This window comes from Eriocheir sinensis, chromosome 49 (assembly GCF_024679095.1).
Source record: "Eriocheir sinensis breed Jianghai 21 chromosome 49, ASM2467909v1, whole genome shotgun sequence".
NCBI classification, from domain to species: Eukaryota; Metazoa; Arthropoda; class Malacostraca; order Decapoda; family Varunidae; genus Eriocheir; species Eriocheir sinensis.
The window spans coordinates 5,821,226-5,831,406 of NC_066557.1; the positions used below are offsets into that span (position 1 = coordinate 5,821,226).

General features: G+C 36.6%; 1 protein-coding gene across 1 annotated transcript in view; it reads right to left on the minus strand.

Annotated features, from left to right (window-relative positions):
- Positions 1-8,960, minus strand: part of LOC126981744 (uncharacterized) — a 457,088-nt gene extending 448,128 nt beyond the window's left edge. The window contains exon 1 of the mRNA XM_050833266.1: positions 8,420-8,960. The gene's annotated coding sequence lies outside the window, so the exon portion shown is untranslated. The remainder of the gene's footprint in view (positions 1-8,419) is intronic.
- Positions 8,961-10,181: the final 1,221 nt, after the last annotated feature.

A 10,181-nucleotide genomic window follows, 5' to 3' on the forward strand; every position in this document is an offset into this window, starting at 1 on the left:
TCACATTTTGCTGAAGTTGATTTTTCCTTTATATATCACCTCCAGTTATTTCTTCGTTCATATCTCCCTCAAGTTGATTTTTCCTTTATATATCACCTCCAGTTATTTCTTCGTTCATATTTCCCTTAAGTTGATTTTTCCTTTATATATCACCTCCAGTTATTTCTTCGTTCATATTTCCCTTAAGTTGATTTTTCGCTAACACCTCGCTCAAGTTCATTTTTTCTTTATATTTCGTTTAAGTTAATTTTCCGTTCTTAAGTTCATTTATCGTTCACAATTCGCCTAAGTAAATTTTTCGTTCACATTGCGTTCAAGTTCATTTTTAGATCACATTTCCCTCGTTAATTCTTAGTTCACATTTCGATCAAGCTAATATTTCGGCTACAATTCATCCAAGTTAATTTTTGTTCACATTTCGCGTGCTAATTTTCAGTTCACATTTTGCACAAGTTAAAATTTTGTTCACAGATCGCTCAAGTTAAAATTTTTGTTCACAATTCACCCAGTTATTTTTCGTTCACATCCCGCATGATATTTTTCCGTTCACATTTCTCGTAAGTTAATATTTCATCCACCTTTCGCTGAAGTTAATATTCCGTTCACTTTTCACTAAGTTAATTTCTCCTTTATATTTCGGCCAAGTTCTTCCTCCATTCGTTACCTCGCGTGATCTCCCAACCTTTCCTTATCTACTATCTTCCCTTCCTTCCCCTCTCACCTCCTCCTCCTCCTCCTCCTCCTCTTTACCACGTCTTCTCTCTCCTCGTCTCACTTTTATATTCTTTACACCTCTTTTTTATTAATTATTTGTGTTGTTATTATTTACCAAGAGTTAGCTACCAAACATTTTCTCTCTCTCTCTCTCTCTCTCTCTCTCTCTCTCTCTCTCTCTCTCTCTCTCTCTCTCTCTCTCTCTCTACTCTCTTTTCATATTAACTATTCTTGCTATTATCATTATTTACCTAAGTTCAGTAGCCATCCATTTCGTCCTTGTTCTGCTATGTCAAATCCTTCCTGTCCCCTTCACACTCCCATTCTTTCCTTCCTTTCCATATTGAGTATTTGTGTTGCTATTTCTATTACTATTATTCGTGCTATTATTATTATTTACCAAAGTTCAATAGCCATCCATTTCGTACTTGTTCTGCCATGTCAAATCCTCCTAGTCCCCTTCACACTCCCATTCTTTACTTTCTTTTCATAGTATGTGTTTGTGTTGCGATTTCTATTATTATTTACCTGAGCTCCATCGCCGTTCACTCCGTCCTTGTTCCGCCGTGTCGAATCAGTGAGAGCGAGGCGCCGACTAACGGAATGAATAGCAATAATGAATGACTGATGGACGAGCCTCACCCCAGCACTCTGACACCCTTACTGATCTCCCTCGCCCCTGACCCCCCACCCCCCACCCCCCCTGTATTATTCCCCCTTTGAAGCCTTAGTGTGTTTCTGTGTTTGTAGTCCGTATCTCCCTTTGTTGTTTTCTGTTGTGATTTATATATGTGTTTTGACGTTTATTTTGCTTTGTTTTGTTTTATTTTTTGGTCTTTGATTTGTATCGTTTCTTATATTTGTTTTTATGCATTTTTTTGTCCTTTTTTTGGTCTATTTTTTTTTTTTTGTTTGTTTTTAGCTTTTTGTTTAGTTAATTTTGTTTTGTGTTTTTTTTTCTCTTGTTTGTGCTATCGTGTTCTGTAATTGCCTTTTCTTTGTTGTTTGTTTTTCCCTTTGTTGGTTTTCTGTCGTGTTTTATACTTCGTTTGTTTTATTTTGCTTTACGTTTTTTTTCCCCATATTTGGTCTATCGTTTTCTATAATTTTTTTTTTATTGTTTGTTTTCCCCCTGTGTAGGGTTTCTGTCGTGTTTTGTACTTGTTTTTTTTATTATTTGTGTATTGTTTTTTTTCTCTCAATTTGGTCTACCGTGTTCTATAATTTTTTTTATTTGTTTTCCCCTTTATTGGTTTTCTATCTTTTTTTAATCCTGGGTTTCTATTTCTGTATTATTTGTGTTTTTTTCTCTCTATTTGGTCTATTTACTCTACCTACTTGACTTTGATTTCTATTTTTTTTTTGTTTCTGTTTTGTGTTGTGATTTATAGTTGTGTCAGATTTGTTTGAAGCCCTTTTGTTTGCCTGTTGTTTGTTCATTTCCTTTTTTTTGCCCTTGTTTGTTCTCTGTCTTGCTTCGTTTGCTTCATTTCGTTTTTTTTTTTTTTGCCCTTTGTCGGTTTACTATCGCGCTTTACTTGGCTTTTATTTGTTTGTTTTGTCTTTATTTTGGTCCATCGCGTTACACTGTTGTTTGTTTTTGTTTATGACTTCTTGTGTTCTTTGTTTGGTCTCAATCTTGACTTATACCTTATCCCCTTTAATTGGTCTATCGCGCTTTATTCTCGGTTTTTATTCATGTTTTTTTAGACTTTTGTTTGGTTTTTATTGTTCTGTTTAATTGGTTTTAATTCGTGTTTTTTTTTTTTTAGTCTTTGGTTTCTGTCGTTTTTTTTTTTTATATTTGGTTTTTAGTATTATTTTAGCTTTTTGTTTGGTTTCTATCTTTTGCTATGTTTGTTTTTTAGTATTATTTTTTTACCTTTGTCGTTTCTCTGTCTTGCCTTATTTTTTTGTATTTTTTTAGCTATTTCTTTGGTTTCTGTCGTTTTCTATTTTATTTATTTTTTTGCTCCTTGATGGTTCTCTATCTTGCTTACTATTTATTTGTTTTTTTGTTTTGTTTTTACTTCTTAGCCTTTTGTTTGGTCTCTTTCGTGCTCTATACTTGGTTTTCAGTTTTGCATTTTCTGGCCCTTTGTTGGTTCTCAATTTTGATTTCCACTTGTTTTTTTTATTTCTGTTTTCTTAGTTATTTTTTGGGCTTGTGTCGTTCTCTATACTTGTTTTTTTAGTGTTTTTTTTTTCTTTTTTTAGTTCTCAATTTTGGTTTATATATTTTTTTGTTTGTTTTCTACGCTGTTTGTTTGGTGTCCCGTGCTTATATATATTTTTTTAATGTTTTTTTTTTATGGGAGTATTGCTTTCCCTATGTTGCTGTATGGTATTGCGGTGTTTAGGGGTAAGAGTTCTTTATTATTAAATTTACTGAAGGACTATTTTCGAATTATCGCCTATTATTGATATTACATTCATTTTATTTATTTTTTATCTCTTGTATTTGTGTAGATTTTCATATTTTTACGTTCTAGCAATTTCCACCTATTTTCTGTTATTTTATGAAGGTCATTTCTCTGTGAGTGTTTTGGTCTTTTCTTTCCATCTTTTTCTGGTCATTTTTATCAAGGTCACACAACCACATCTTTAGTTTTTTTTTTTGCCTTTTTTTAGTTTTCCATTTTGGTTTATATATTTTTGTTTTGTTTTGTTTTCTAAGCCGTTTGTTTGGTGTCTCGTCTTTACACTTTTTGTTTTTATATGATGTTGTTTTATGTATTTTTGGGGACCTTTTGCTTCGGTCTGTTTTGCTTTATTTTGTTTTATTTTTGGCCCTTGATTTGTATCGTTTCTTATATTTATTTTTTATACATTTCTTCACCCTTTTTTGGTCTTATTTTTACAGTTTTTATTTTTTTTTTAGCTCCTTGTTTAGTTCGTTTTGCTTCATGCTTTTTTTGTCTTATTTAGTCTATCGTGTTCTGTAATTAGTTTTTATTTGTTGTCCTGTCTTCCACATTTATCATTCTTTCCTTTCTCGCAATTTCTTCTTTATTGTATTCTGTTTTCTGCGTCGTATTCGATCTCTTCACTTTAACTTTATCATTTTTTTTCTTGTATGTCTTTTATTTATCTCGATTTTCTCTTTTTTTCCCTTTTCTTCATCATATTTTACTTAAGTAGTTTTTATTTATCATCCTTTTTTTATTTTTGTTTGTCATTCCCCATTCTAATTTCTATTTTATCTGCTTTCCTCCTATTCCCTCTGTTGTTTTCCAATTTTCTCCATTGTTTTTTTTTTTACCCTACCTTTTTTTTTTTTCGTTTATGATTATTTTATCTTGCCGCCTTAATATTTATCTACGTCACGCACTGCAGCTTCGGCGCGTTAAATGTTTTCACACACTCCACAAATTATTAATAAACTGTTCAATATATTCCCTGAACTCAGCGCTTTTATGTCGAGTTTTAATATCAAGTTTTATTATCAAGTTAAATGCCAAGCGGTTTTATGTCAAGTTAAGTAGTTCATTAATTTCTCCTCAACGGATTTATTACGATGTTTATGCGAAGCCGAAGGTGAGGTGTGAATCGTGTCTGGTTCGATGCTCTCATGATTCCTATAGCGGATTTCCAGAGGGTTTAGATTCTACATAGGTTGGTATTATAAGACACTCGCTTATTTCTAAAGGTCAAAGAGGGGGTCAGTCGGGTTCTAATGAGTGTTTCTTCAGGTTCATGGTACAGAAGACTGACACTACCACCAGGGTCATAAAACTACCCCTGGAAATGCCCACAACTCCTACGAAAGCCTTGTCAAATATGTGTTCTTGGGTGGCAATGTCTTGTATTTATTTTTATTTTTTTTTACGTCGCGGCCTATTGCGCCGGTAGGCATCTTCCCGGTGGGGCCTGATGGTCGGCCCACCCCGTTCTGGCGCAGGCGAGTGTTTATAGTGGCGCCATCTTGCACCCATCGAGGAGACCCATAGTCTCCTCGATGATTCCATATCGAGTTCAGTATTACGATAACACTTATACGAAGGGTTTATTATTTTGCGAAGTTGAAGGCGTGAGGTCTAAGGTGTGAAAGAGCTCCAGAAGATGATTTATTAAGGGTCTCATATCTATTTTTATTTTTATTTCTCTAGTGGTTTAATGTCAAGGTATAATTTTCTATGATATCCACATTTTTTTATTCGAAGTTTAAATTGTGAAATGTGAATAATATAAAAGTCGAGATATCAAGGTTCTCACATTTTCTTGACATCCACTAAAACGGTTTTGTGTCAGGGTTAAATGTTTAGTGATGTCGGCAATGTTTCTTTTTCTTTGTTGTTGTTCAAAGTTTCAAGTTTGAGAGATAAATGTTTTCTGAAAGAGGAGTTATCAAGATTCTCACATTTCGTTGATTTCTAAAGCGATTTTCCGTCAAGACAAAATGTTGAGTTATAACATTTTTTTGGGTTGTTGTTGTTCGAAATGTCAGGTGTGAGGTATAAATGTTTTCCAAAAGGCAGTGCATCAAGCTTTTCACATTTCATTGATTTCGTAAGTGATTTTCTGTCAACATAAAATGATCACTGGTTTCGTCTTTATACTTTTTTTTTTTTTTTTTTTTTTTTTTTTTTTGCTGTTGTCCGAAGTCTCCGGTTTGTAGAGTAAATAGTTTCTGAAAGACAATTTATCATGGGTTTCACATTTCCTGGTTTTCTAAAGGTGTTTTCTGTCAGGTTAATATGTTCAGTGGTATCGTCAGTGCTTATATCGAAGGTGAATTGTGAGGTGTGAATGGCTTCTAAGAAAGACGATATCACCATTTACACGTTTCCTCTCTTTCTAAAATGGAAGAAAGAAAGAAAAAAAGAGAGGAAGAGAGGAGGGACGAGAGTAAGGAAGGAAAGAAGGAAAGAAGGATGAACGAAAAGAAAAAAGGAAATAAAATAAAATAAAGGGAAAAGAAAGGAAGGACATGAACATACAAAAGAACGGAGGAACGAACGAACGGAGGAAATGAAAGGCAAAGAAAAGAAATGATAAGTGTTGTCATCCTTTTATTATTTTTTGTTGGTGGAAGTGTCAAGTGTGAGGAGCAAATATTTTCTGAACAACGATTTATCAAGGTTTTCATATTTTTTCAAGGAGGTTTCCTGTCAAGCTAAAATATTCAATGGTATCGGTTTTTTTTTCTTGTTCGAAGTTTCAAGTGATGTACACAAGGTTTTCCAAAAGACCATCTCTCAAGATTTTCACGATTCTTTGATTTCTAGAGCAGTGTTATGTTAGTTTCATCTTCTCTTTATGATTTTTTTTCTATGTTAATTTTTTTTCTAAGCACCAGCACATCATCACCACTGTAAAGGAACCCCGAGACGAATTACATATTTTACTTGTATTTCGTCCTTCTTTTGTTTTATTTATTTTCCATCTAGTTAGCTTGGTCGGAGATGACTACAACCCTTATTTTTTGTTCAAAGTTTAAATCGTGGTGTGAATTGCTTCCAGTGACGATATATAAAGATTTTCACGTTCCCTTGATGTCTGAAGCGGTTTTCTGAGAAGTTAGAATGTTCAGTAATATCTACAATCGATTTCTTTGGCAGTCTGAAGAGTTAAGTGCGATGTGTTTGCAGCTTATCAAATAGGTTTCTAGAAGAGTTTAATACCCTCATGAATTCTAAAGGCCGTGTACAAAGGATTCCAATTTCCCAGAGCCTCTTCAGTGAAACAGTAAGGCGTTTAATATCACTATAAATTCCCCGATGGATTCGTTTATGTAACGGCCGAGGTGGGACGTGTTGGGCTGCCTTGTATGGTGAAGTGTTGTAATATTGGCGCGATGAAGACTCTTGTGTTAAACTAGATTAATGAAACACACACACACACACACACACACACACACACACACACACACACACACACACACACACACACACGTCTCCCCTCATCCTATCTTTTTCCTTCCCTTCCCTTAATTCTCCCTTCCCTCCGACCTTCCCCTCTTCATCTAAACACACACACACACACACACACACACACACACACACACATACCACTCCGTGGCGCAATTGGTAGAGCGCTGCTCTGCCAGGCTTCACGGTCTGACAGGGCGGCGGTTCGAGCCCGCTCAGGCCGGATTCTTTCCTTTGACTAGGAGTGGTTACTGTCCCCCCTTGAGCAAGGGGGATGGGGTGTGTGGTGTGGGAGGTCCTGGCAGTACCCAGAGATCGACGATAATGAGCACTTGCTCACGTCGTGAGGGTACCTGCTGGCGAAAGTGAGTCCAGCTCGTGATCAGGCCGTGGTGAATTACACACACACACACACACACACACACACACACACACACACACACGAATACCCGCACGGACGAATACACACACACACACACACACACACACACACACACACACACACACACACACGAATACCCGCACGGACGAATACACACACACACACACACACACACACACACACACACACACACACACACACACACACACACACACACACACACACACACACACACACACACACACACACACACACACACACACACACACACACACACACACACACACACACACACACACACACGAACACACACACACACACACACACACACACACACACACACACACACACACACACACACACACACACACACACACACACACACACACAAATAAACACACTCACGAATACATACACGCACACACACATGCACGCACGCACACGGTAATAGGTACACATGCATGAATGCTAAAATGTGTACACAGTGTAAACATTATTAGCAACACACACACACACACACACACACACACACACACACACACACACACACACACACAGAAATAAGTACACATGCTTGAATACCTACATGTGTACAAAGTTTAGGCACAATTAGTAAAGCACACACACACACACACACACACACACACACACACACACAAGGAAACAATGGCCTTCATATCCCCAAAACTGAAAATTATGATTATTAATTTTGTTATAATTACCATATTATTTTTATCGTCATGATTATCATTATTACTAATATCGATATTCTTATTCTTATTCATATTGTAATTATTATTATTATTATTATTATTATTATTATTATTATTATTATTATTATTATTATTATTATTGTCATTTGTACTAGTTGTGGTAGTAATAATAGCTGTAGTAGTAGTAGTTGTAAGAGTAGTTGTTGTAGCGAAAGTAGCTGTAGTAGTAGTAGCTGTAGTAGTAGTAGTAATAGTAGTAGTGAAATTAGTTAGAGTAGTAGTAATAATACAAGTATTGGGTATTATTATTAATATTATTGTTATTATTATTATTATTATTATTATTATTATTATTATTAGTAGTAGTAGTAGTAGTAGTAGTAGTAGTAGTAGTAGTAGTAGTATTACTGAAAACAGTTATATTAGTCGTACCATTGTAGTAATACTAATAGTAGTAGTACTGGTAGTAGTAGTAGTAGTAGTAGTAGTAGTGATAGTGAAAATAGTAATAGTAGTAATACCATACTCGTAGTTGTAATACTAATAGTAGTAATACTAATAGTAGTAGTAAAAAGAGTAGTAGTAGTAGTAGTAGTAGTAGTAGGAGGAGGAGGAGGAGGAGGAGTATCAGTACATAACATCAGTAGCAGTTATAGTGGTAGCTTCATTATATGTTTATCATTGATCATAAGTGTGCCAGCATCACAACACAACACAGCATCACCATCTCCGCGCCTTACCTGCTTTCCCTCCCGCCAGGTAACGAGGCGGGCAGACAGGTGGACAGACGCAGGGGTGACGCTGGACGGCAGGGAGCACCTAGTAATGCAGCCAGTTACCGGTACCAGGTGTGTGTGTGTGTGTGTGTGTGTGTGTGTGTGTGTGTGTGGACAGGTGCGTTGGTTTAATTAAGTCTCCCTCGTCCAGGTAGACATCACACACCTCGCTCCAGGGTCAGTTTAACACCTTTTCCAGCACTTCCCTCAGAACACTCTGCGCCATATTCCTGTTTTCCCGTTAAGTGTCATTCCGTCACACGCAAGACCAACATTTCCGAACAGGTCACTAACTGCTTGCAAAACTATATCTCCGAGGTTCTTTTACTTATATATATAGCGCTTGACCCTTGACCTTACGTGGCAGGGAGAGGTCACATGAGGTCACTAGCAAAGTCAGGTGCGGCCAGGTGAAGGCAGGTTAGGTAAGGTAGCGCGAGAGACATATTCAACTCGAGCACTGGGGGAGGAGGAGCAGCGCGGCACACATCCTCTCGCCACTGAGTCTACAGCGACACTAAGCCTGACCCCTGCCTCACCCCCCCTATACCCCACCCCCCGAGAGAGAGAGAGAGAGAGAGAGAGAGAGAGAGAGAGAGAGAGAGAGAGAGAGAGAGTACTCAGCAGAATTCCATGAAAAAGTAGTTGAGTAATTTTGTAGGTAGAAAAGGATATGAAAGGTGAGAGAGAGAGAGAGAGAGAGAGAGAGAGAGAGAGAGAGAGAGAGAGAGAGAGAGAGTAGCAAAGAGGCTCAAAAGTCTTCCTAGTAAAAAAAAACTTAAATTTTACAGAATGAAAAGGAGATAAGATTTAAGATTGGATGGTGATGATGAGAGAGAGAGAGAGAGAGAGAGAGAGAGAGAGAGAGAGAGAGAGAGAGAGAGAGAGAGAAAATAAAGAATAAATGATAAATGAAGAAGAACGAACGAGAATAAGATTAGGATAAGACAGTTTAGCAAATACGAGAAAGAGAAAGAAATGATGATAAAGATGAGATATGAAGGAGCGAATAACATGCAAATATTTGACGGAGAAGAAGAAAAAGAAGAGAAGAAAGAGGAGGAGAAGGAGGAGGCAAGAAAGGAGGAAGAAGCTGATAATGATGGATAAAAAAAGAAGTAAGAAAATGCATAAGAAGAGGAGGAGGAAGCGATGGAGGTAAAGGAGAAGAAGATGGAAGGATAGAAAAATGAAGAAAGGAGAAGAAAAAAAAGGAAAACCAAAACAAGAAAAGGAAGAGGATGAGCGAGAAAGGGAAGAAGGAGAATAAGGATAATCCTGAAGAAAGGAAAGAGAAGGGAAGAAAAAAGGAAGAGAATATCAGAACAAGAGAAAGAAAAGGACGAGAAAGAAGGGAAGGAAAAGGAGAATAAGGAAAATGATGAAGAAAGGGAAAGGAAAAAAAGAGGGAAGGGGAAGAAAAAGAAGAAAAGGCAGAACAAGAGAGGAAAAAGGATGAGAAAGAAGGGAAGGAAAAGGAGAATAAGAATAATGGTAATGAAAGGGATGAGCGGAAAGGGAGAGGAAAAAATGAAGAAAAGAGAAGAAAAAGAAGAAAATCCGGAGCGAGAAAAGGAAGTGGACGAGAAAGAAGAAGAAAAAAAAATAATAATAATAAAGAGAAAAGGAAGAGGAGAAAAGGAAAGGTGTAAAAATAGAAGAGGAGGAAGAAGATGAGGGAAGAGAAGGACGAGGTGGAAGAGGAGGAGAAGAAAATAAGAAAGAG